This window comes from Dermacentor andersoni, chromosome 9 (genome assembly GCF_023375885.2).
Source record: "Dermacentor andersoni chromosome 9, qqDerAnde1_hic_scaffold, whole genome shotgun sequence".
NCBI lineage: Eukaryota > Metazoa > Arthropoda > Arachnida > Ixodida > Ixodidae > Dermacentor > Dermacentor andersoni.
Window position 1 is genome coordinate 126,380,840 of NC_092822.1, and position 27,620 is coordinate 126,408,459.

Genomic DNA, 27,620 nt, shown 5'->3' on the forward strand with positions numbered 1-27,620 from the left:
GATGAATGGGTAAGCGCTCCCTCGTGAGCTTCGTCGGAAATGGAAATAGCTTTCTTGCATGAAATAACAGGATTTTGCTGACTTTGTTGATGTGTACGTATGCGCATGCTTATACTGGGAAAGGTATAAAATGGCTGGTGAACTTGAAATATACTTCGAGCTGGCAGTCAACGCTTGTCTGTAATATTTGATTCTTGGTGTCCTTGTTTTATTCGTGCTGTTCAATGTCAGTGCTAGAAAGCAGTGTTTATTCGTAACGATAAATTAAAAACAGATAATACTTTCTTTCCTCACCGCAGTTATCTAAGGTGTATTGGGAATTGTGTTTCCGTTCAGTGAACTCAAACTGTATGTCGCTTTAATTAACTAATGGTTTTTCTTTCTCAATTTTTGTTCCCTCGTCACAAAGTGGCGCTTCAATCGCTGCTCCCATAACAACATGTTTGGATCGACGCGCCATGAACGCAGATGCCAATTAGATAAACGTTATCAGTCTAGCTGCTGCGCAATATGGGCCGTGTTTGCATTTCGCGCACGTACTTGATAAGACAACGTCGCTTCAGGCCGACGTCTGCTGCGCCGAGTGCCGCACCACATCGGCATGCTTTGAGGCAAACCGGCTGTCCGGGCTTGGTGAGTTCCGAACAGAGACTTATCCGTTCGTGCGCATTTTTCATGCATTCTTCGTACGGCGCTTCGTACTCTGATCAACTTTACGAGATAAATTTTGGATCTTCTGTTTGCTGTCATTTTAATGCACAGCTTTCTCGCAATGCTTGCTACACAACCCTTTGCAAATAAATGCGCGTGCTGACATTCTTTGTAAAGAAGCTTGATAAGTGGCTTTTGGAAATTATTGTTCGTACTTAACGGTTTGTATGCTCCGTAGGCTGCTCTCGTCCATATTTAAGAGCGTGTTTTATGGAGTTTTCTCCTGGGAAGTTACTTCGCGTTTCTGTTGGCTACTCGCAGAATGTGTTTAGTCGCTTTACGCACTCCGCTTGTTCCAGCTCTAGTGGGAGACGGGAAATCTTCGTGCCAATATGCTCACCTGTTTTCCTGGTTATCCCTGTGGAAACGCTTCCACACAATTGCCGTATATTCCATAGTCCTTCCTGCTGTGCCGGCCAGTTTTTGAAGTCACATTTGAGAAGATATGTGAAAAGCTGCCACATGGGGACAGTGGGCTTGGTTACGAGTGTTCTTTAGAGTGATGAGAAAAAGAAAAAAACTCTGCTTATGGAGTCGTGTGACACACACAAGTTCTATGCCAAGCGTTCATGCTGTCAGTCGGCAAAATAGTGCGCTGAAGAAAAGTGGGCCTTGCGTTTTCGGCCAGGCAGTGAAGACCGCAAGGATGGTGCAAGATTCACGTCGCGCGACCACGTCATGCGAAGACCAGAAAGTTGATAGTGTGCGTTCTCTCATGCTCAATGGCCGCGAAAGGAGTGTTGGAATGATAATACAAGCATTTGGTGCAGGAAAGCCATTCGTTGACTGGACTTTGACTGAAAATTTGGAGCTAAAGATGGTTTGCGCCAAGATGTACTATGATGAACTATGACTCCTGAGCAAAATTTGCTACAAAACACTTTAATTTTGGGCTTTTAGGTGCCCAGACCATGATCTAATTATCAAGAACGCCGCAGTGAGTGGATTCGGATTAATGTCCACTATGTGGGGCTCTTCAACGTGCGTACACGAGGTCGAAGGGGGGAGGCTGAATTCTGCACTACGATAATGCATGGCAATGTGCGGGCTTTAGACACCAAGTTCCGTCGCCATGCAGGGACTGGCCGGATTGACGGCTTTTGTAGTGTGATTATGATTCTTAAGATACTTTGCGTCCTTTCCGATGTCTACCTGTGCTGGTATCCAACCGTTTTCGCAACTCATACGTAGTTCATAGTCTAATGCGTCATCGGGATGCTGTGTGGAGGAAACCAGCTATTATATTGAGGGAACTAGCTTGGATCAGTGCGTATGCTATGTGCCCCTGTTCAATGACAAAAAATAAAAGTGTACTTTCAAATTTCTGTGGTGCTGGGCAGAATCGAACCAGCGTCATGTGAACAATCTTCCGAAACACTTTCCTGCTTCAAGAACTCAGATTACATACATCTCTTGATTTAAAACAGCAAGCTACCACACTATCAAGTAACATTTTTTCATTATAGTTATTTATTTACATGTACCTTACTGGCCTTCGAGAAGTCATTGTGTAAGGGGGAAAGAAACATCAGTACAATGAATGAAATATTCACGCAACATGGAAAATTAATACGACATTAGCAAATACAATATAAAGAGCAATAACAAAAAACAGTAAACCTAATAGCATAATAGCATTATAAACGTCTTTGCATGTATATAGTAATAAGTGTAGTAAAAAATTAGGATCACTGAAATTCTTTTATTCACCTGTAGAAAAATACAGGAAAGAAGACAAAAATTAAAAGAAGGGAAGACGTGTTAAACGGTTGAAACGGCGTATTGGCCGATTAGAACATTGCGAAATGCACAGTGTTTAGAATGGCAAGCGATGTTGTCTGGTAGAGCGTTCCATATAATTAAAAGCGTGTGTGTTGCCATAAATTCGGGTGCAGCTGAACTGATTGTACAGTCTTTGTGACGTCGAGGATGCTTTTTTCAGGTTCGATAACAATAGGCCAACTGTGTGAATGAATCTAGGAAATAATGATAGAAGGGAAATATCAGGGTTAGTGGCTGCAACGAAAGATCGACTTTTATTTGGGTTACACTTGACAGGTCACTATAATTTTTTGAAATGAAACGGCTTGCTTTATTCTGGATGTTCGATGAGGAGTTCGATGAGGTATTTTTGATGAGGAGACCATATACAAAAGGCGTACTCAATTTGTGGTCGTACAATAGTTATGTAAACTAGTTTTCTCAGTGGTGAAGGCGCAGTTCTTAAGTTGTGGCGCAGAAATCCTAATGACCTGGAGGCGTTAGCTGAAATAAAGGTGATGTGATTAGTCCATGAAATATTCTGCGCAAGGAGCACTCCTAAGTACTTATATTCTGTGGTGTAGTCAACTATGCTAGAATCCAAATTATAAGAAAAGTGAGAGTTAGCAGTTTTTAAAGAAAAGGAAACTACTTTGTAATTCGACAGGTTTAGGGACATGAGCCAAGTAGCACGCCAATCTATATGTGCAAGATCATTTTAGAGTGCCGCGTGGTCAGCAGAACAGTTAATCGAACGGTATACAATGCAGTCGTCAGCAAATAATCGTACAGAAGAGGATATATTATTCGGTAAGTCATTAGTGTAAATTAAAAAGAAAAGAGGTCCGAGTACACTGCCTTGAGGTACACTGGAAGTGACGTCAGACAGAGCAGAGGAAATGTTACCAACAACAGTGAGCGCGATTAGAAAGACAAAAGCGAATCCATGGTAGGGTTAGTGAGTCAAGTTTAATTGCAGAGAGCTTTGATATCAAGCGAATATGCGCTACACGATTGAATGCTTTAGAGAAGTCCAAAAAGGTGCAGTCAATTTGTTTATTACTGTTCATGTCAAAGTGCAAGTCTGACGTGAATCTGCAGATCTTTTGCTTTCTTACCACTCCTTTCTGTTGTGCCTTCGGGCCTTGAAAGTATGCAGCATAAATAAATAAACGGGGTGTTTTTAACGGTACTTTTTTTTAAACGCCTGCTCTTACATATACCGTAAATCTACTAATTGAGCTCGATTACTCGTAGAGGTAGGCATTACTTGCAGAAAAAACACCGTCGCGAAAATAACTTATCAAGAAAATCTCATTTATCAGCTGCTTAACTAATTACTTTAGTGCACGTATTGCAATTTTAGAATTGATGCCAGTTATATCACAAAGCACATGCACTTGGAAAAAATTTTGAAACTAGCGCCAATTTTGATAAGCGCTGTAAAACTTGCGGTAAAACTGGACAGTTGTTCATCTGACTTTTTATCGCGATACAACTATAATGACCCTGCGGGAGAATCTCTGCCGTCGCCGTCGGCGTCCCAGTGTAAAGTTTAAGTAAAGTTTGTTTAAAGCTTAGGGGCGATAACATCGTCGACGCGCTGCGTACGCTGCGTACGTGCGAGTGTAAACGTGTGAAGGTGAGCCGACCATGGCGGCTTAATCTCGCGCGCGCAATGGTGGAAAGCGGGGACTAAGCGCGCCGTCTTCCGCAGGGCAACAGACGGGGGGCTATGGACGGGGGGGGGGGGGGGGGGGGCGTTCTGCGGTTGCTGCGTATGGCGGGGCCGCGAGCGATCGCGCGCGCCTTATCTTGAAAGCGATCTGCTTTGCCGGCAGAGTCTAGGTGCGCCGACGGCTCCTAGCTGCATGGGCGCTGCGACGAGACGTTCATTTGAGGGATCACTAGTCGTTTGTGCGCAGGCGCGAGTAAGAGCAGGCTTTTGCTCCTTGAATATATGACTCCGCCTAGGCACTACGGAGGAGGTTTCTTAGCACGTGTTGTATGCGTTTGTCCTCTAGACATGCCAGCATTGCGGAGTGCAGTCGAGTTTGTTTACGCTCCGCCGCTGGCTGCCAGCGCGATGAGGCAGTGGGCACGGACCTCCTATTTGGTGATCGCTCTATCTGAACGGGCACGGTTCTGACTGGTGTCGTATAAGCCGCGGGTCGCTTTTTTCGTCGCGACGATAGATTGGATTTTTTACAAGCACTGCTACAGGAGGGCGCATGTAACCGGCAAACGGAGGTCTCAGGAAAGCACCTGAGATTATAATAAAGCAAGCGGCGCAGCATCTCCAGGGCACCCAAGGGCGAGCGGGGTGATCAAAGCTGGAGGCAGGGCGGCTTGTGGGTTGGGCACGCGCAGGCCTCGGCGAGCGCCAGCCCACGCACCAATCCGGGTTCTAGCTTTGGTGTCCGCGTTGCCTCTTTGGTGTCCTGGAGGCGCCGCCAATAATGCGAAATGATGACACGTTGTTTCAGTTAGTAAAAAAAAAAGAGCACGATTGAATAAATATAGTTACGTCCAGCCGCCCACTTGTGACGCTAAGTTCAACACTACCGCGCCCCGCGACTTGTGCAGCACCAGTCAGGACTTTGCCTGTCGAAGGTACGTCGGACAGACTCTCGCGCCTGCGGCGCTGGGTCAGTCATCGTCACTGGCGGTCCTTCAGCAGCGCCCGAGCGTAAACAAACTCGACCCCACTCCGCAATACCGGCACGCCTAAGGGACCTTAAGTACGCCGAGGGACAAACGCCTACAACACACGCTAAGAAACCTCCTCCGTATTGCCTAGGCAGAGTCATATTGGCGGCGAGAAGTTACGGAGTCGCCATCTTTCGGAAGCGCCGCCCTTGCGTAGTATGAGGGATTACGTGGCGCGCTCCTCATAGGTTTCGCTTACGGCGCTCAATAAGAACACCACGCGGCAGCCCCCTTGGACATTTATGTAGGGGCTCTCAAAACGAGGGAGGTTTTTGGCTGTCGATATAATAATCTTGGGCAAACTGAAAGCACACAATCGTTTACAGACGCTGTCTCTTTATCGAATAAGTACAGCGAATGTCACTGCGCGCGGTCGCCGCGATGGAGTCTCCCGAACCGGCTTCTTGCGTGAAAGGTAGCCAAACGCTGAGAGTAAAGTATGTGAAATATGCTCTTATAGTGGGCTGTCTGTATAAGCAAATGGGGCATAACAGAATAGAGCCTAAATCCAGCGATAGCATGGGTTCGCAGCTAGCGACGGCGCGTCTGCGTGCATGTCCGCGCACAATGTTTTGCTTTGGCTGGGAGCGCGTTTTCGCACGATGCCGTGAGCTTTAGGCAGTAGTATATAAGCATTTGAGAGTACACCAGCAACCATTGTTCCGTGGACGCTATCAGAACTGTTCAAAAATAATTCCGTTATAGAGACTTCGACGCCTAGCTACGGCGACTGTGATGTGCCGTCGCGATGATTCAATCTTTTTTTTTCTTCTAAATTCTTGGACATGTCAATATTATTTCTCAAGTTGCGTCGTACTGTAGGTTTATCGGCTTTCTCAGCGTGCGATTTCCCTCTGCTTGTTTTTCGTAATCCAGTGCATTAATTCATTTCACAAACATGACCATATGCCGTGGCCTTTTTTAAGGTGCGTCTTACCGCTCTCTTTCCGTTCCAGTGAACTTGCCAGTATCTAGCATCAAAAAGTTAATAGACAAAACCGTCATGACATTAGCCGGGCAGCCGGCGAGCGTCTCAGTGCGCGTTTTCTGCTACTGGTGGGGGTAACAACTTTATTTTGTCAACAGAAAAGATTTGGTTAACTTTAGTGGGCTTTCAGGGTGCGTGAGGTGGCCGTCCGATCAGTTCCTCTAGTGCCACCTGTTATGGTCGTGAGGCCCTGTCTGTCGGCGACTTCCAAAGCCCAGCTGACGGCCTGCAGTTGAACCGCTGGGTCCGAGCTGGACACCGCATCCTCCCACTCTTGCTCGTTAGAGAGATGCCATTCTCTTTTCGGTTTTAGATTGTCGCAATCGAATAAAATGTGTTTTAAATCTGCCTTTGTGACCCCGCAGAGCTTACATTCGGGGGTGTAGACTCCTGGGTAGGCCTTGGGTATATATAGGGGTTGGGGAAGGTGTTAGTTTGTAGCTTCCGCCAGGCCACTTGTTGACGTTTACTAAGGCTTTTGTCCGGCGGCGGGAGCGTCCTTCTGTTGTTTCTGTAATATAATGTGATCTCGTGGTAGGTGGTCAAGGTCTCTCTGGCTGACCTCAGGACCGGCTCGCCCACTGCCCGGTTGACGAAATCTCGGGCTACGTTGTGGGCCGCCTCGTTCTCAGGATGCGACGCGTGGGCCGGAACCCATATGATTCTAATGGGTCTGGCGTTGAAATTTTGCGGTTTTAGGATTTGTTTGGCGGGTTTGTGGACCCTCCCTTTTGCAAAGTTTCGAACGGCTGTCTTCGAGTCGCTAAAAATCGTGTTTGCTTTAGTGCTTATAATGGCTAGGGCGATGGCCGCTTCCTCCGCCTCGTGTGCCTTTTTGCTCCGCACAGAGGCGGCTGAGATTGGTTTTAGGTCCATGCCCACGACGCCTATCGAAAAGGCATCGTGATCACAGAGCTCTGCAACGTCCGTACAGACTGCCTCCTTACGGTTTGAATATTGCATGTGGAGGGCTTTGGCTCTCGCCTTCCTCCTTTCTTCGTGGTGTTCGGTATGCACGTTTTTCGGGATTGGATCTATTCTCAGATACTTGTGTATGTCTCTAGGCATTTGCACGGCATCCGTCCCTATGCTTTCTTGCCTGATATCCAAGGTCCTTAGACTGTGTCTTCCCGTGGGTGTTTTTGTTAGCCTGTCGTACTGTGCGATTCTGTGCGCCTCGACTAGCTCGGGAAGCGTGTTGTGTATGCCTAACATTAGCAGCCTTTCTGTTGATGTATACTTAGGGAGATGAAGGGCTGCCTTGTACGATTGTCTTATGAGGCATTCAACCTTGTTCTTTTCCGCAGCCTGAAGTTTGAGATAGGGGAGAGAATATACTATACGGCTGAGCACGAAAGCCTGCACTAGCCTCCTCAAATCTGTTTCTTTCATTCCCTGGTGTTTGTTAGCTATTCGTCTTATGAGCCTGTTGGTTTGTCCAACGCATGCGACTAGTTTGTTTAATGTAGTTGTGTTTTTCCCGTTGCTTTGAATGTGCATTCCCAGGATTCTCAAGGTTTGTACTTCTGGAACTTTTGTACCATCAACCCTAACATCCAATTGTGCCGGGGGATCGTTTTTCTTAGGTCTGTGTCTGATAACTAGGAGTTCAGATTTTTGTGGCGAGCACGTTAGCCCAACTCTCCTGGCGCATCCGGTCACTATATTCGCTCCCGTCTGTAGCGTGCTCTCAATATCACCTCCGCTTCCCCTGACTGTCCAGAGGGTGATGTCGTCTGCGTAGAGTGCCGACGATAAGTTTGGTATGGCGGCAAGAAGCTTGGCCATGGGTATAAGAGTTATGTTGAACAGAAAGGGTGACAGCACTGACCCCTGCGGTGTGCCTTTGCTTCCTAATTGTAGTGTATCCGACTTGATGCTTCCGAATGTTATTCGAGCCGTTCTGTCGGTTATAAAAGCCTTGATGTATGAGTAAATTCTCTCCCCCACGTTTAAGTCGGAGAGGGTATTCATGATGGCGTTGTGGGTGACATTATCAAAGGCTTTGGTGAGGTCCAGTGCCATTATTGCTTTACTGCTGGTGTTATTCGGTGTGTTTATTACCTCTTGCGAAAGCCTGAGCATTGTATCTTGCGTAGACAGGTTGGGCCGGAAGCCTATCATCGTGTGCGGAAAGAAATTGTGCTTGTCCATGTGGTCTTGTAATCTAGATAACGCCACGTGCTCCAATAGCTTCCCTAAGCCTGATGTTAGGGATATGAATCTGAGGTTGCTTAGTTCGGGTTTCTTGCCTGGCTTGGGCATGAGAGTTACATTGGCGTGTTTCCACGTCTCTGGCAGCCACCCATACTTCCAGCACTTGTTAAGTACTCCGTGATCCCTTGAATAGAGTCCTCGTCTAGATTTCTTAGTATTTTGTTCGTCACCCCATCCGCTCCTGGAGCGGAGGATGTTCTAAGTTTCTGCATGGCCGCCTTTACCTCTGCTACCGTTATGTTTTCGTCAAGTTCAGGGTTGGGGTTGCCGCTGTAGTTGGGAAGCGTCAGGTTTATCGTTGTGCATAGGTATCGGTTTTGTAATTCCGTTATCATTTCTTCGTCATTAAGTGGGCTTGCATGAATTATGCGTGCTACATCCTTCTGGTGAGCGGCTCTGCTGTTTTCTGGGTCTAAAAGATGTCTCAGAAATGCCATGTGTCTTTGAGCCCCAATTTTCCGCTCATTTGATCACATGTTTGTCCCCATTGTTGTTTAACTAAGTTTTGAGAATTACTTTCGATTTCTCTTTCTAGTTTGGCTATTCTAATTCAAAGTTTTCTGTTGTGTTTTTGTTTCATCCATATTTTTTTAAGCTATTATGTGCCTGCCACTTGTGTAATAATCTGCTATCAGCGGCTTTGTTTTCGGATGCTATCTCTGTTGTCTTAGTGTGTGATCTGCGTCTTTCAATAGTTTGTGAATCCATTCATTTAGGTTTTCAATCTTCTTGCCATCTGCGTTACCCTGTCTCCTTTCTCTGAATTTATCCCAGTCTACCACTCGTGTCACCCTTCTTTCCTTCTTGAGCGTACTGCTGGGTATAGTGGTCTCTATAATGTAATGGTCGCTCCCTAGGTTTTCGTTCGTGTTGTGCCATTGTGCGTCGACTATGTTTTTGCATAGGGTCAGGTCAAGGCATGTGTTAGCTTGCAGACTGTTTCCTATCCTAGTTGGCACCAGCGTATCTGTCAGGAGCGTGTATCCTTCGTCCGGAACATGTTGCCAGAGGCTAGTACCCTTCTTTAAATTTGTTCTGTAACCTCATGCCATGTGTTGTGCGTTCATATCTCCGACTACTATTAGGGGATTCGTTTTACTGATTTTTCTGGCTTCGTTCATGGCTTTTATTATGGGGGAGGATCCCGCCTTGGGGGTGCTATATATGTTTAGAATGAAGAGCGGGGCCTCGCTTCTTTTTAGGGGTATGACCTCTATCAGGAGGCAGTCTGCACCGTTCGATTGAATTTCGTGCTCCATTGCAGTTAGATTTCTATGGATCAAGAAGGCCGTGAGTGGTTTTTCTTCCTTGCCGTTTTCATACGTTTTATAATCCCGAAGCTTTACTTTTTTCTTGGTTTCTTGTAGGGCTATGGCATCGGGAATTTGTTCTTTTTCAAGGTTTTGAATGTGGAGCTCTGGGTTCTCCTGCTTTCCGCGGAAGCTCCTACAGTTCCATTGCCATATTCTTATCTCTGTCTGGCCCTTCCCCATGATTGGCTTTAGGGAGGGAGATGGATTGCGCTGTGGTGGAGGCCATGGGTCCTGGGGCCGGAAAGAGTTTGCCCATCACCTTAACCAGTTGATTGTCATGTTTCTGTACTAGCTCGTTTGTAGCCTTTGCTGCATTTGTAAGGACTCTTACTTGTTCTGCTAAGGTTTTATATTGTTCCCTGGTCTCGTTTCTGATAGCTGTGAAGCGTGCTTCTATGTTTGCTTCAATGTTGTTTTGCCTTTCCTCAATTTTATCTAATCTCGTTGCCACTGTTCTTAATTGGCTCATTACTTCATCGTGATTCCGTTTTTCGTGATTCTCTGAGTCTTCCATCAGCCTCTTTTTTGCCGGTGGCCCTCTTGCAGGTGAGGGTGCCCTAGAGGATGCGTTTGACGGGGGGAGGGATGCCCTCCACGGTTCCTGTGTTATCGCGGGTTGTTGAGCAATATGTGTTTTACTTTCTTGCTGCTGTTGCGTTATTGCCTTCATTAGTTCCTGAATTATTCTTTCCTGCTTTTGTATGATTGCTTTAAGTTCCTTAATTTCATTGCTCTCGTGGGAGGATTGCGGTGTCCCGCTCACCTGATGTGGTGCTCCTTCTCGCCAGGCGTTCGGTAGCGCCGGGTAGGACTCCGAGCGGTCTCGTTTTCCTCGGTCGTTACCCTGGGCTCGGTTTCTCAATCTGCTTCTGCCTCGCTGTTGCTGCTGCTGTTTCGGGTGCGCAGGTTGCGCTCCCTGTCCCTCCGGTCGCTGAAATCCCACTTGAGGCTTGCCACTTCGTTTCTTGTTTCCCTTGGTGGGCGGTCTCTCATATCTGATCTTGCATTGGTTGGATCCCGTGAAGTGATCTCCCTTGCACAGGATCTCCCTTGGGCTCGTCTTGGACCGGATGCTCATCGCCGCACCTGTAGCAGAGATTTCTTCGTTCATCCGGACACACGTCCGAGCGATGTCCCGGTCTTCTACAGCTTTAGCATGCTTCCACTTTGGGTCTGAAGAGGTAGCAGTTGTGGATTCCTCCGCCGAATCTAATGGAGTCTCTTGGTGTTTGCGAAAGTGATGAACAGGGCTTTTGATGATTTTCCCATCCTTCTTGCGTCCACAATCTCTAGCTGTGGGTTGACTTTAACGATGTCGCCCATGATCTCGGCGTGGCTTTGGTCTTCTAGAACGCGATACGCAATCCCCTTGATGCTGTTGTCCGGTGCCGCTACGTAGGCACACGTCGAATAGACTTGGTCTAGGATTTTGATATGCTGGACTTCCGCGTATTTCCCTGCACGTTCCATAGAAGGGGTGCTCACGGTAAAGGAGTTGTTAAAAGGATTGATCTTTACTTTTTATATGGGCGGCGTCTTATCGATGCGTTCACCCCACTGGTCTGGGCGGCCTTGCCGGTGGCGTCCGTCGGTGTCATAGCTGCATCCTGTTGGGTATTGGCGTCCCCATGCTTGGGGTGAGCTCGATCATGGGCTTTGATGGCAGCCTGTATCCATAGGCTTCGGTCTTCATATTCCTCCGGGGAGATTTCTTCTCCGTCTACGGCGTACTCCATCGCGACAGCGTCAGTGACGGCTCGAGGGGCCGGCGGCGACGCCGATAGCGCCCCTAATTGCGCTAGGCCTGAAGTAGGTCCAGCTCGACTAGTTGCGGCCGGTGAACGAAAGTGCCCCTAGAGGGGTAAAAAGGGGTCTTGCGCCTCGAAAAACAGCGGCAGGGTTCCAGGCACTCTCTGTGACCTTGTGGGAGCAGGTCCGAGTCTGCTGGTACAGAAAGTCGCTCGGAAAAGACCAAGAACTCGGGAGCCCATACGGAGCACATCCGCACGACTCAACGCGCCAAGCGTCTCTCTCTTTCTGCTACTCACCGAACATCGCGTAGCCCCGGCGCCGTAGTAGAAATGCTCCTCGCGTCTGTGCTTGCTGCATACCCGAGTTGTAGCCGATGGCTGTCAGCCGGTTCTAAGTTTCGCCAGCCAAGCTTCCCGCAGCTGCTTGCCCTGCGGCTACGTGGGAATAAGGCTGACACCGGGCTCCGTCGCGTACGTACGGCACTGCGGCACCGAGCAATAGCCTACCATACTGCACGCCTCTAAAGACAGCCACTTCCTTTTATAGTACTTTCAAATGTTCTCAAGCAGACACCCAAGGCGGTAAAGCCTCATCACTTAATCAGAATTGCGGCGCAGGACGGACTTTAAACTTCCGTTTTCAGCTCGCTTCGGCACTTCCGAAGCAGCCGACGCGGCCGCTGTGTCCACGTGATCCCTCATGTCACGTCACGCCGACGGTGGCGCCAGCTTTTCCAGTGGTGGAGCTCGCCCCCAGTATTCAATGAGCAAAAGCCCCCAGATTTTCTCTCTCGCGCCTGAGCACAGATGGCTGGCGATCCCTCAAATGAACGTCTCGTGGCACTGTCTTCTCGCCGCTCAGATTGTGTGAAGCGATAGGCAGCAGGACGGTCACTTCGCTCGATGCTGCTGCTGCGCTTCCTCACACCAGCGTTTTGGCAGCGTGCGTTCGCGGTCATCGAGTGAGATGTGTTCATGTTTACTTGTGCGCGAGTGACACTGCTTGTTAATTCAGTTAGTTAGCGAATGTTTAGAAGTTTATATGGCCGATAACACTGCTATGCTTACTTCGTATAACTCGCTACTAATTGGCTATCGCAAAGCATGCTTCGCCTTTTGGGTATACCTGAGACTTTTTTAACACAACGTATTTTAATGCATTGATGCTCAAATATTACTGTAATACAAATGAAGAACAAGCTTTGAGTATGCATATCTTGAAACTGGTGCCATCCTCAGAATTAGTTCCAAGTGGATACGATTACGAAGTCACCTGCAACAATTGGTAAATTGCAATATGTGCCTAAAGTGCTTAGTTTAAAAGCTTATTTGCGAAACTTTGTTAATTAGTTTAATATTCATTTTGATTCTTCATGCAAACGATATCCACCTCTGAGAGTAATGCAGCTCTAGAAGCTGAAATGTGCTGCATGCCCCAGATGATTGTTAAAAATTCTCTTAAAAGGGTCCTGAACAACCCTTCGGGCTTGGTGAAAAAAAAAATGGAGGGCGGTTTAGCTTCGCCTTTAAGAATAGAACGCGATAGCGTTCAAATACCTCTAACGGCTTTACATGGTCCCCGGCAACTGCAGCTTATGTAACCATAATGCTTACCGGGAAACGCTGGCTCCGAACGCTATGCACAAAGGCGAGCTTTCTGGTATAAACGCGGCCTCTTGAGTGGGTCGATCTCCTGTTATTATTTCACAGTTTTAATATTTCAGTCTGAGAAGACCTAACATAAATGACTGTCGGTGTTTTTTCCATTGCATTTGTTTGCGGGCTGCCGTTCTCAAAATTCCGAGGAATAACTTTATAAAGAATGAAAGACAAGGTATGAGCAACTTTGGTGTCAGAGAAGTGGTTGGGTATGCGCGGTTCGGAATTTGGTCCGAATTTTTTTTTTCACAAAACAACGTCCGACGTGGGATGCCGACGCGGGAATTTCTGCTGCACCGGCTCCTTAGCGCTCTTCCGTTAAAACACAGTCTGCGGATAACACACGCTACTGTGAACACTTGAGCCAAATTTTGCAGTCATGCGTGGCGCGTAGAGTTTGCATGCGGAGCCCGAAATCAGCTTTCCCTCGAACGTTCTATGTTCATCAGAAGCCAACTCCTCACTCATTTGGACGATTATTTCGTAATATTGCAGATCATACACGGGGCTGCTTATTGGCCAATAGCTGACACCGATCAAGAAGGTTGTTTGGATCAATGCGCTTCTTACTACTGTTAGTGCGTGTATGTATTGATTCCGTTTAATGAACAGGCTGAAGTAAGCCAAAATCTACTTTCGAATTTCGATAATAATTACGCACATCCAAAAAACAGACTGTCGTCTGCTTACGCTCGGCCGCGGCCTCCCGCGTAGGAATGAAGCCATGGCCGCCCTGTGGCGTAGCCATCGGGTCTCGCTGACCAGTTTTGAACACGAACCACACACGCTTGCCAGCGCGATCTCACTCCTCGTTTCCGCTCCTGGCCGACTTGATTTCGTTTTCGGTTATTGACAGCGTTTCAAAATGCGCATGTTGGATGTGGCTGCTATCCGTCGGTCAAGGTGATGCAGGAGGCCGGACCGCACCAACATAGCGTTGCCAGACGGCACTATATTGACACGTGTACTTGTCTTTATCGGGCGACACGTTTTGCCGCCTAACAAATGTTATCGCACAGCGCGGGACGCGCCTGCATGTATCCGAAGTTTCTGGAAAGTTATCGGTGCTTCTATCCGCTGTCTGTTGTCGCCGAACCTTGTCTTATCTGATTTCATCGCTTGACACGAATGGTGTAGAGTTTTGTAGAAGGCATGCGGGTCCCAACGTTTAGTCTGGAACATTCGATGAATGATCTATAAAAGCCGACGCGCTTGACCCGCTGATCAGATTTCCGACGATCGCCGAGCGTGTTCGCCGCTATCGTTGTGCTATAAGTGTAGCCTGTGTTGTGGGCACAGGTTCACCCAATAAAAGTTAGTTTTGTCGTTCACAGTATTGCTGCTGCGTTATTCAACGTCACCACCACGTGACAATATGAGCGCGCATTCAAGCCTCAAGCCCTCACAAATTCAAAGCTGCGCATAGGCACTACAGTTGAATGTAGCTGCTGTATCTACGTAGCGTAGATACGTAGATCTAATAGCGTAGAATGTATCTGTGGAGCGTAGATACCACGGCCACCGCGACGAGTCCTCTGGCTGAGCGAACTTTAGCTGCTGACAAGAGTCTACGTGAATTGTACTGGTAGGCAGAGCGTTGTAAGCACACCCTGCTCCACCGTAATCTTCGCCAATTTGATTGCCAATAACTGCGCTTCTTATGAATGCATTGATGTACTTCTTGCTGCAAAGTATTTCTGAAATGGTCTATTCTAACTTCAGATGCCTTTCTAAACGTGGATAAAAAGTGTTTCAGGGTTCCTAACCATAAAAAGAAAACAATCCCTACATTCAGGCATTGTTAGATGATAAAGCCTGATCGATTACGCTGCAGCGTGCGGGAGAGAAAACGAAACAATAAGATAGCCGAGGCTTGCGTTTTACCAGCCGAGAGCAAGAGCGCAGCTGTTATTAGCTTTGTCCAGCTTGCAAACGATACGCCGCACACAGTAAGTCACGTCACAATGGGGGTTTGACAGTGTGTCGATATCCATGATCCCGAGCGGGAAATCACCATGACTGAGTGTCAAATCTGCTGATTACTATCTCAGGTAGCACAAACCCATCTAGAAGACATATACATTTGGGCTTGTTCCAGACAAAAGGTTGTCTACAATCCGGCTTGTACAGGCTGAGCAATAGCCCTCAAACTCCACAAGCACTCCTGAAGCCAAGCTAATGCTCCCTGCGTATTCGTCTTGGGGAAGGATTCGCAAGCTTTTCGTTAGACTATGTGTAGAACTCGCGCATAAGGGCTTATTTTGCTTGCCCGAGAAAATACCGGATGTTTCAGCGAACACTTGCAAACTTTTTTTTTAATTTCCTGGGGCAGATAGAACAATCCTATTCCATGAGCCGGTCTACTCGAAGAGGCTGGCATTACTTGCAGAAAATATTGAAATGCATATTCGAATAATTAAAAAAATCACTAAATAAGTTTTAGGCTATTTGTTTTGGCCCATATTGTAATTTAGAAATACCAACGGGCGAGACTGCAAGGCATATCCACTTGAAAAGAATTGTGTGGATGACACCATTTACGAAATATGCGCCGTCAAACTTGCAGTAAAAATGTACTGTCGTGCCACTTAATTAAAAAAAAAAAACGTCGTTTTATGCATTGAAGCTGAAAAGTAATTGGAACACCGATGCGTTTCTCTGCAAAGTTTGGGAATTAATATCTCGCAAATGTCATTCTGAGAATTCGTTACAAGTGGATCCGCCTTGCGAACTGTCAGGCTAGAATTGGTAAATTGCAATATGTACCATAAGGTAATTAGTTAAAAGTTAATTAGTGAATTTTATAATGAGTCGATCATAAATTAAATTTTTTTGTGCTAGCAATCTCTGTCTCTTCGAGTAGGCCAGCTCTAGGACTATAATTGTGCTATTTGCCACAGGCAATAAAAATTTGTGAAATCGTTAGCTGAAACACCCTGTACGCATCTGCACTGTAACAAAAAAAGGTTAACTATGTTAATCATGCGCTAATGCAGATCACTCGTACTGATATGCCTTTATTGGAACCAGTGTCATGATTCAAGATTTCTAGTAAATGTACGTGCATTCAATACGACTGGTTCTAACCTCAAAATTAAAACAGTAAGAAATCTACTAATCTGAAAGACATTCAGTATTAGGGGCTAAATGCGGGCTTTTGAAAAGGCATACATTATTGAAATCACCTGCATAGATTCCACAGTTTGGAATAAAATCTGTGAAGGTGTAATACCCCTGTCAAGCGGGAAAGTTAAGTGCACTTACGGGAAGTGCACTTCGGGAACTTGAGTGACTTTAGGCTACGCGGTGCTAAACGGGAAAACAGAGTGCACTCGCACTAAAATAGATGGCGACAGACTAAAATAATATATTTGAAGATGTAGATTAAAATAAAAAAAACCTTCTAAAGAGCTTTTGCTTTAGTTGTTTTATAAATAAAAAACAATGTTAGTCTATATTTACCCAACAAGAAACAAAAATATTTTTATCATAAGAGTGTTACAAGTCAAGGCCAGCCAAGACGAATGTCTAGCCAATTGAGAACAAGACGGTGCCGTGCGGCGAGGAGGCATTTGATCCTACTAGAACAGAATATCAGCGAGTTGTGATTATTTTGTTAAAAGCTGTTCAACAGCTGCAATGAACTTCTGCGTCCTTTTTATATACATTGTGTTTTGCATCGTTGAAACCGCTGGCGGCGAGGCTACGCACTTGACCAGCAAAGTGCGTTCCGTGCACGAACTACGACCAGAGCGCACTCTTCTGCCAGTACACTCCGCTTGCGACGTTTAGAATTGGGAAAGTGCTCTTAATATCGAGTGCACTCTCCGTAAATGCACTTAACTTGCCCGCTTGACAGGGTATATAACATATAGAGCCTGTGTATGACACACAAACATGCACATATGGCAGCCATGTCACTTCTGCACCAAAATGAAATTCTTCATGTATGAATAGTCTCGCAACAGCATAACACTTCGTAAGTGAACAGCACTTTAGGAATTCGGGTATACTGCTAACACAAAAAAATACATGCAGCATACAAAGATGTTGAATGAGACACGCTGAAAAGCCACCTTGTAAAAATATTGTAAGGTGCCTTTTTTATAACCAGCCTTTCATACCAAGGTTTAGGAGGCAAGAAAACCAGCAAAATACAAATTCTTATTCTTGCAAATTACGTACATCTGCTTGGCTTGCACTGGTAGTGACTAAATTTATATGAAGGTAATGAATCGCATGCATATCCTTTGCATTAACTGACTAGAATATATATATTGTAAGGAAGGTAACGAACGTGCGCACAGAGTCACTATTATTATTCATAATTTACCTTACTCATGTTTAGGTATATCCCTTTTTTTCTTACTTTTTTCTTCTTAACATTCCTATCAACGCAAGGCTTACTATAGTATTGATCAATACTTTATCTCATGTATTCACAGTTTATTTTGCATCTTGGATTATTTGTTTTCCTTTCTTTTTTTTCGTGTGTTATTTATTTATTAACCAATTTATTTTATTTATTGAATCATATTACCACCCGATTCGTGGCCTATCCCCCACAGTGGGTTTGTGCCATTAACTGGGGCTTCATCATCATCATCATCATCACCAGCGTCATCATCATCATCATCATCATCGTTATCAAGCGCTCAGAGGCTCGAGCTCGGGAACTGTTCGGTGCATCCTAGAACCGGCGATCGCTACGAACCCCAATAAATCGCTTTTATAAGTGGTGGAGCCGTGCGGGGTAACGTTCCACTCTGCCATCCTGGAACTGCGTTCTCGGACGCCACCCTCCGCCATGCCGGACGCCGACCAGCAGACTCTTCCATCGCCACCCGTCCCTTGCGCCAGCACCGTTCGCCAGCGGGAGCCTCCTATCTTCAGCGAAACCGTCGACAACGACGTTGAAGAGTGGCTGTCGTCCTACGAATGGGTGAGCGTTCACAACAAATGGAATAACTCGGACAAACTGGCTTACGTATCATTCTACCTCGCGGGCGTGGCCAGTCTCTGGTTCAGAAACCATGAGCGGTATATCCGAACATGGTCGGCGTTCAAGACGTCAAGTACAGAAGTATTTGACTGACCCGCCGTCAGGAAACTGCAAGCCGAGCAGCGTTTGCATACACGCGCACAGGACACGGGTGAGGCATTCACCAGCTATATATATAGAAGACGTTCTAGATTTCTGCAGGCGCGTGAACGCTGCCATGACGGAACCGGAAAAGATCAAGCACGTCATGAAGGGAATCGATGATGACGCTTTCCAGATGCTCCTGGCCAAGGACCCGCGCACTGTTGGCGACGTCATCAGCTTGTGCCAAAGCTATGATGAATTACGTAAGCAGCGAGCTCTGACAAGGCGACATCCCAAGCAAATGCGGCGTCATTCTGCAGCCTCACCACCGGCCCCAAACAAGCCTCCCTAATAACACAAATCAAGGATTTCGTCCGCGAAGAAGTCGCACGACAGCTATCCCTGGTGTCCGTCACTCAGGAGTCTGCCAGCACTTTGCCGTCTCATCTCCGTAACGTGATCCATGAAGAGGTCGCGGAAGCGCTGCCGGCTGTTCACCAGCAGGATGTCGTGAATACACCAGTCACTTATGCTACGGTTGCTGCAATGGCCCCTCGCACTGCCCGTGCGTCGCTTTCAGCAGCCTGTGCACCGCCCTCCACCTCCCGTCCCCTGGACCACTACTGCCGTCGCTAACCCGTGGCATACGCCGGACAATCACCCTATATGCTTCGCATGTAGGTATCCCAGTCATGTCGCAAGGTTCTGCCGCCGTCGATCGCAGGCGTTCGATGACGATCGCCGCCTGATCCAAATGCGCCTTACGGACCCTTCGACCCGTCACCAGCTCGCTCCCAGACTGATCGACGTCCTCGCTTCAAACGCCTCCGGTCACCCTCCCCACGTCGCCGATCGCTTTCCCCTATGCGTCGACACCCGTCTCTAACGAAGAGGGAAACTAGACGATGTAGTTCCTGAGGCAAGAACTGCGCAAAGGTCGACATGCCGAGGTCCTCCTCATTTACCTGCCAATGCCATTGATGTGTTTATCGAAGATGTCGCTACAGTCCCCCTCGTCGATACTGGTGCCGCTATTTCAGTTATGGATGCAAGATTTTGCCGTTCGCTTCGTAAAGTGACGACGTCTCTGTGTGGATTGTCGCTCCGAACAGCGAGTGCTCAACCCATTCGCCCTACCGCTGCTTGTACGGCCCGTGTGACCATACAGGACGTTTTGTAAACGATGGAATTCATAGTTCTTTCATCGGGCTCCCACGCCGTTATTATAGAATGGGATGTTCTCTCACGCCACAATGCCATCATCAATTGCGCTCGGGCTGAGATTGAACTTTTCCACCTTGGTGACCTGGCCTCAATCTATGCTCATCCTGCCGCTAAAATTGTCGTGAAAGAAGACACCTGTATTCGCCCGTGCCCTTCAGCATTCGTACCAGTCTTCTGTAGTACCATATCCGACGGGACGGTCTTCTTCACGCCCTCTCCTCACTTTGTTACCCGAAAAGCGCTTCCTTTGCCCTTTGCAGCTCTTGACCTTGCCGCCGGTGTCAGCACGATGCCCATTTACAACCATCTTTCATCGCCGCGATCACTGCTCCGCCGCGAATGCCTTGGTTACATCGAGTCGGTCGATTCTACGCGAATTGTCTCCGTCATTGACGAAGTGCCTTCTACTGCCGTCTATGAACTAAGTGCCCTCTCCATACCCGACTCAACATGGACTGGTGTGTTCAGCCCATTCATCGCCGAACATCTGACGCAATCGCAGCGATCTCCACTTCTCGCAATCCTTCAGCACTTCCGCCGTTCTTTCGACGTTGCACAAACACCTCTTGGCCGTTGTTGCATTTGGAGGCGATCCCACCGCTAGCAACCAGTTGTAGGAGTTGAGGAGGACGTCGGGATGAAAAACTTGGGAGGTTTATTTACATTATTTACAGTGAGAGTCAATTAACAGTCTTAAAGTCATTACGGGCCGGCAGCAACTCGGACGCTGCGGCCCGTGGCACGAAGCTCGAAAGAGATGAATCAAGGAATGGTCTAGGAATGCTCTCCTGCTGCTCCCGGTCTGCGTCTTTTAAGCCCTTCTGTGTCTCGAAGACACGTCACTTTCGGCCAATGGGAGAGCCCGCTCAGGTGACGCCATTTTCGGCCAATCGGCGAGCCCGCTCGGGTGTCGTCATTTTCGGCCAATGGTAAGCGCCCGTGCGATGGAGTCACACCCGGCGAAGAGAGTCGCTGCTCGTGTGTTTGTCCGAGGGCTTTCTTCTTCCTGCGGTCCTGCCTTGCTGACTTGCAATGCGCCGTCACAATACATGGATGGGGGCTACGCCGCCAGGTTGTCACGGCGCATTACAGCCGTCTTGCTTCGGGACCCACTTTACCCGCCACAGTGCCAGGCTCTCGCTTCACTTTCGGGAAGAGCCAAGCAGTGAATAGCTCCACCGGCTGCACACGAAGTGGGGTCCGCCAACTTGTTTGCACGTGCCGTGCCTCAGAAATGTGGTAACCGTGCTTCTGCGCTCCTTAATTAGCTGTGGTGCGATTCGATGTGGTCTGGGGAACTCGAAGTAGGCTCAGGAAACGGTCCCGTATCTGACACCGTGCATCGACGGTCGAGCATCGACGGTCGAGCATCGACACTGGCTCTCACTCACCGCTGCGACAAAGACCATATCGCGTGTCCGCTACGGAACGTCGCGCCATTGCAGACCAGATCGATGACATGCTCCGCCGAGGCGTCATTCAACCTTCCCAAAGCCCATAGGCCTCTCCTGTGGTCCTCGTCACACACAAAAAAAAAGACGGTCCCGTTTGCTTCTGTGTTGATTTTCGACGGTTGAACAAGGTCACGCTGAAGGACGTCTACCAGTTACCATGCATTGATGATGCTCTGGACTGTTTGCAGGGAGCCGAGTTCTTTTCTTCGCTGGATTTGCGGTCGGGATACTGGCAGGTTCCGATGGCAGAGGCCGATCACCCGAAAACTGCCTTTGTTACACCAGACGGCTTGTATTAATCCACCGTCATGCCTTTCGGAATTTGTAACGCACCTGCTACGTTCGAAAGAATCATGGATAATGTTCTGCGTGGCCTCAAATGAAAAGTCTGTCTTTGCTTGTGGTGTTGGCCCCTGATTTCGCAACGCACCTGCTCCGCAGCTAGCACGTACTCATTTGCTTGACGAACGCCCAGTCGCAACTTAACCTGAAGAAGTGTCGATTTGCTGTTCGTCAGCTCACAATTTTAGGCCATGTCGTGTCAAAGGAGGGCATTCGCCCGGATCCCGAGAAGCTACGTGCTCTTACTGCGTTCCCAAAACGTGCCACTATGAAAGAGCTACGCAGTTTTATCGGCGTCTGCTCTTACTTCCGGCGATTCGTTCGAAACTTTGCGTCAATTATATCGCCTCTCACGCAGCTCCTTGGTGGCGCTAGAGATCTCTCATCACGGTCTCGAGTGTGATGACGCCTTCACAACCTTGCGCCGTCTTCTCACGACGCCACCCATTCTTCGCAATTTTGACCCTCAAGCGCCAACCAAAATCCATACGATGCAAGCGGCGTAGGCCTTGGCGCTGTGTTGGCACAGCATCAACCTGGCCACAGAATGCGTCGTCGCATACGCGAGTCGCACGTTAACCAAGGCCGAAAGCAATTACAGCGTTACTGAAAAGGAGTGTTTGGCCATTGTATGGGCGCTTGGCAAGTTTCGCCCATATTTATACGGCCGCTCGTTTGACGTAGTGACCGACCACCACGCACTATGTTGGCTGTCGACACTCAAAGATCCATCGGGCTGCCTTGCCCGCTGGGCATTGCGAATCGAAGAATATGAGATCCGCGTGGTTTGCCGTTCCGGGCGAAAGCACTCCGACGCTGATGTGCTATCCCGATCACCGCTTCCCCCGAAGGCCAGTCACGACTCCTCCTGCGAATACACATTATCCTCTCTGGACGTTGACACTATCGCTGCTGCACAGCGTAATGATCCCTGGACTGCATCTCTGCTCGACCTTGTCTCGGATACGTCGAAAGTTCCAGTCTCACGTACGCTTCGGCGCCAAGTTCCTCATTTTGCGTTTCGAGACCAGGTACTATATCGACGCAACTATGCCCCAGAGGGACGCAGCTGGTTACTCGTCATTCCGAAAATCTTGCGATCAGAGCTCTGCTCCTCGTTCCGCGTCGACCCTCAGTGTGACCACGCGGGAGTCTTCAAGACCTACGAAAGACTTCGACACCGCTATTACTGGCGGGGAATGTACAGTTTCGTTCGAAAGTTCGTCCGCTCTTGTCATGAGTGCCAGCGCCGCAAAGTGCCTACGCACAACTGCGCCGGTGAACTCCAGCCTTTGCAATGCCCATCCCGACCCTTTGATCGCGTGGGCATAGATCTCTACGGGCCAGTTCCGTTGACTCCTACCGGCAACAGGTAGATAATCGTTGCGGTAGACCACTGTGGTATCCTGTGTTAACTTCTGGTTTCGCTTTTTGGCCTTTACATCAGGGCGCCACTCAGCGCCAAACGCTGTAAGTTGCTTTCCTGCTTCCCCTCGGAGAAATAAAAGTGCATTCTTCGTCTGGTCCCCGACTGGAGCAGTCCGGCTCTTTCTTGCGGCGTGCGCGCCCCGGCCGTTTAGGCCTCATTCCGTAAACCCTCCGTCCGGCCGCCCCGTCGAAGCTACAACAAACTGGCGACGAGGGTGGGACAGGTAGGCGTGACAATGCGTCCGCAATGACATTTTGGTCACCTTTACAGTACTGAATGGAGAAATTGTAATACAGCAATCTTGCATTCCACCTTGAAATTCTTAACGGTCGCTGTCCAGGACCCTTTGAAGAGAGCAATGCGACTAGAGCTTGGTGATCAGTTCGTAGAGTGAACTGTCGACCCCACAAGTAAACATGCCAATGTTCACACGCAAAAAGACATGCCAATGCTTCCCGTTCGCCTACTGAGTACTGTCGTTCTGCGGAAGATAACGTACGAGAAGCAAAAGCTACTGTAAAGAGCTCATTTACGCATTTTTGCAGTAGGACAGCTCCTATACCAACGTCAGAAGCATCAACCGTCACAACAATAGGCAGATGCGGTTGAAACATGCGTACCACTGGGCGTGATGCAAGTACGTCTTTAATAGCCTGAAAGCTGCATTCAGTATCCCGATCCCAGACAAAAGCTTGTCCTTGCCTTAGGAGTTTCCTTAGCGGTTCGACTACGTCGGCATACTGCGGGATAAATTTAGCGTAATATACCGTGAGGCCCAGAAATGAATGTAGAGCCTTTTTGTCCTTAGGCTGTGGTGCCGCCACGATTGCCTGAATTTTACTATCCATCGGCGAAATGCCGTTTGCGGAAATTTTATGTCCTAGGAAAGTTAATTCTGGGACACTGAATACGCACTTGTGGTTAAGCTGCATGCCTGCATTACTTATCCTAGACAGGACTGTTTGCAAATTTCTGTCGTGGTCACGTTGAGTGTCACCCCATACAAGCACATCATCAAGGTAGCACAAGGTGCCTGGACAGTCTTTCAGAACAGATGACATGATCTGCTGGAAAGCTGATGGCGCAGATGCCAAACCGAAACAAACACGCTTGAAGCGGAAAAGACCGTCATGAGTTATAAAAGTAGTAAGCTCACGGCTTTTCTCGGATAATAAAACCTGATGATAAGCGGACTGCAAGTCCAACTTACTAAAGACAGTAGCACCAGCGAGTCGATGCAACAGTTCGTCAGCTCTTGGTAGTGGAAAGGCGTCGATGATGATAGCCTTGTTGGGGTCTCGAAGATCGACGCAAAGTCGAATGGAATTGTCCTTCTTTCGAACGACGACGAGCGGAGAAATCCACTCGGACGCAGTGACTCGTTCGATGACATCAGCTGATTCCAGGCGTTGCAGCTCGGCGGAGACTTGCTCCCGGAGAACCAGAGGTAGAGGACGCAGTTTCGCTGAGACTAGTTGCACTGAAGGTCTGAGACGAACGTCGTGGACGAAGCCCTTTACAAGTCCCAATTGCCCTGAGAACAGATGGGCGAACTCTGTTGGAGCGTTGTGCGGAAGAGACGGAGGCTGAACGCTTGGGTCAGCTGGAAGTCCTGATACTTGACATGTGAGCGAAGACCCTTGAATGTCAATGCCCAAAGCTTGAATGGCATCTAAGCCCAGAAGAGAAGTGCCTTGGTTCGTGACGTGAAATGTCACTACTGCAGCGTTGTTGCGATACTTGACGAGCACGGAGAAACGTCCTGAATGCAGAATTTCTTGCTGCGAATAATTCTTGAGTCGAAGACTCGAAGGAGATAATGGAAAAACCTTGAAATGTTCTCCGTATAGGGAGCTGTTCATCAGCGACACTGTAGCTCCTGTGTCCACGAGCAACTCGAGTGTAGTATTCGCAATGAGGACTTCGGCACGAATTGTTGCCGGACGGAAATTCGGTGCTTGAATTGTAAGCACAAACGGGACTGTAGAGGCTGATTCTGTATCAGCGGTAACGGAAACAAGCTGCGTTCGAGCAGGAGGCTGTCGCTGCGTTCGGTTCCTGGAACGGCAAACCGAAGCGTAATGTCCCACTTTTCCGCACGCACGGCAGGTAACGTGCTTTGCCGGACAGGCTGGATCGGATGCGATGTGGTGAGGTGAACCACATCGGTAGCAATGGGGTGCGAATTCTCGACTGGCTTCGCAGAGTTCGGGCAGGGCGTCACGGTGGCCGGCCGCTCGAGGATGCGACTGTCCGCCACGCCGTTGATCGCCATCTTGAAGGCGCCGGGTCGAGGGAGAAGGGGGGCGGAGACCGCCATCTTGCGCGCCCGGGCGAGGAAGGAGATGGCTGGCGACGCCATCTTGGCGTTGCGTCGAGACGCGCTGAATAGACGAACTGCTGAAGACTTCAAGTTACTTGTCAACTTGCTCCACGCTTCGTCCGATTTCCTCGGCTTTCTTGAGCGTGAGGGACGATCCTTCGTATAGTAGCCGTTCTCGTACTCTTTTTGATGCGACGCCTTGGAGGATTTGGTCGCGAAGAGACTCGTCGTGCCAAGCGCCGAACGCACAAGCAGGCGCTAGCCTTTGTAGCGCGGTGATGAAGTCCTGGAAGGTTTCCCCAGGTAGTTGCTTCCTGTCCCGGAAGATAATGCGGTGCACCAGGGGATTGGAGCTTTCTTCGTAGTGCTGGTCGAAGATGCGAAGAATGTCTTCGAACGTAGCGGCGGTCTGGTCCGTTTGCGACGCGAGGTCATAGTAGAGACGCTGCTTCTCAAAGCCTAAATTACTCAGTAAAATCGCTTTCTTCCTCTCGTCTTGTAATGCTTGGCATCCGGTCGCCTGAAGAAACGTGCAAAAAGAACGTTTCCATGTGAGCCACGGTACCGGAGGAGTACTGGGTAATGCAAGGAAAGGCGGCATGGGTGGTGCGAACGCCATGTTGGGCACGGAGAACAAAGGCGGGGGAGTTGCGGTGGACGACGTCGAAGTGGACGTAGCGTCTTGCATGCCGGAAGCAGGGGACCAGCAGAAGTAGAAAGGGAAGGGGACGTAAAATGTAAAGTGATGGAGAGGTGATGTGGTATCCTGTGTTAACTTCTGGTTTCGGTTTTGGGTCTTTACATCAGGGCGCCACTCAGCGCCAAACGCTGTAAGTTGCTTTCCTGCTTCCCCTCGGCGAAATAAAAGTGCATTCTTCGTCTGGTCCCCGACTGGAGCAGTCCGGCTCTTTCTTGCGGCGCTGCGCGCCCCGGCCGTGTAGGCCTCATTCCGTAAACCCTCCGTCCGGCCGCCCCGTCGAAGCTACAACAACCACATAACCCGTTATGCGAAGACTGCTGCTCTACCAAATGCTACAGCGCAGGAGGTCGCCAATTTCACACTTCGCCGTTTTCTCCTTCGTCATGGAGGTCCACGTGAAGTTTTAAGCGACAGAGGCCGCGTTTTCTTATCTGAAGTCATTGAACAACTGCTTGCGGAATGCGCTATTGTTCATCGCTGCACTGCTTATCACCCACAGACTAACGGTACCATGGAACGCTTTATTCGAACTCTTGGTGACATGCTCGCCATGTATGTCTCACCTGATTGAGACCAAGTTCTACCGTTTGTCACCTACGCCTACAAAACCGCGACTCAGGACTACTATCTTCCCAACAACCCTACAAGAAGGCCCTGCAGACCGACGCCCCAGCCAAGGTGACCCTGGTCCCTTCAGGGGTGCAGTGGACCCCGGAAAAGAAAACAGCAATGGAGGCGCCTCGGGAGGTAGGTCGGGCGGAGGGTCCCCCACAGCTCGCTCCGCCCCGTAAATCTCTCCCTACCCCTTCCCCTATTACCAATTCGTTATCAAATCCCTATCCTCTAATAGAAATAGCCCGCCAACGTCGTGACATGGAGGCGCGCTGTGAGCGCCTGCAAAAACAAATGGACGCGCTGGTGGCAGACATGAGCACTAGTATGCAGGCGGCTCTGGACAGGATAGAACGCCAAATGGAGGCCCTTCAAATAGGGATTACGGAGCAAGTGAAATCATGTATAGAGTGTACTTTCGCACGCAAGCAAGTTCCTGAGCTTAGCGGTAACAACGAAAGCGCGCTTTCCGACCAAGCCTCTCGGTCGCAACCTTCAAATGTGGGCACCCAGCGCCCGCATCCCTATGCACGACCGCCTGCTTCCTCTCGCGATGATGATGGCGCCGCGTAACGCGGAGCAACTAGTGGTGTGGCAGTGGAATCGTCGGGGATTCCGCCGAAAACGAGGTTCCCTACAGCAGTATATCGCCACATCCACGAACCCTCCCGATGTCATCCTCTTACAGGAAGTCAATTGCACCCCTTCTTTATCTGGCTACAGCACGCTCCCGGGTGTCTCCCCTCTTGCGGGAGCCTCAGTTTCGAAACATGTTACATGTCGCACGCATACCACTAAAATTGACATTCCTCACCAAATATTGGAAATAATTATGCAAGGTAAACGCAGCGAGAGTCTCTTTACACTCAATGCATACAGTTCCCCCCGTTCGTGAACGCACTGTTTTAAGCACCTACTAACAGAATTTGGTAGGTTTGGGCGGGTTTGTGTGGTGGCCGGCGACTTTAACGCTCCGCATACTGCATGGGGTTACGTTAAATCGTAGGATAAAGGGACCCGCTTATGGAATGCCATCTGTAACATGAGATACACACTGCTTACCGACCCAGAGCACCCCACTCGGATGGGCAACAGCGTATCTCGTGACACCTGCCCTGACCTTACCTTCGTGCGCAATACTGGCCCAGTCGTTGCGCACGGGCCTTTAGAGGAGCACCTTGGATGTGACCACTACACTGTGGCGACCACCTTGTCATTACGGGGTGCGCGCAGGCCCGAGCGAAATGTGCGTATAACGGATTGGGCGAAATTCAGGGAACGTCGCCAGGACCTACCTGAGCGCCAAGGGTACGAACGCTGGCTTGACTCTCTCGCACAAGA

The 27,620-nt window shown here is 48.9% G+C and overlaps 1 protein-coding gene across 8 annotated transcripts in view; it reads left to right on the forward strand.

Moving 5' to 3' along the window:
* The first annotated feature begins 541 nt into the window (after window positions 1-541).
* Window positions 542-27,620, forward strand: part of LOC126529739 (uncharacterized) — a 345,564-nt gene continuing 318,485 nt past the window's right edge. For all 8 annotated transcript variants that reach the window (XM_055069962.2, XM_055069964.2, XM_055069959.2 and 5 more), the window contains exon 1: window positions 542-633. The gene's annotated coding sequence lies outside the window, so the exon portion shown is untranslated. The remainder of the gene's footprint in view (window positions 634-27,620) is intronic.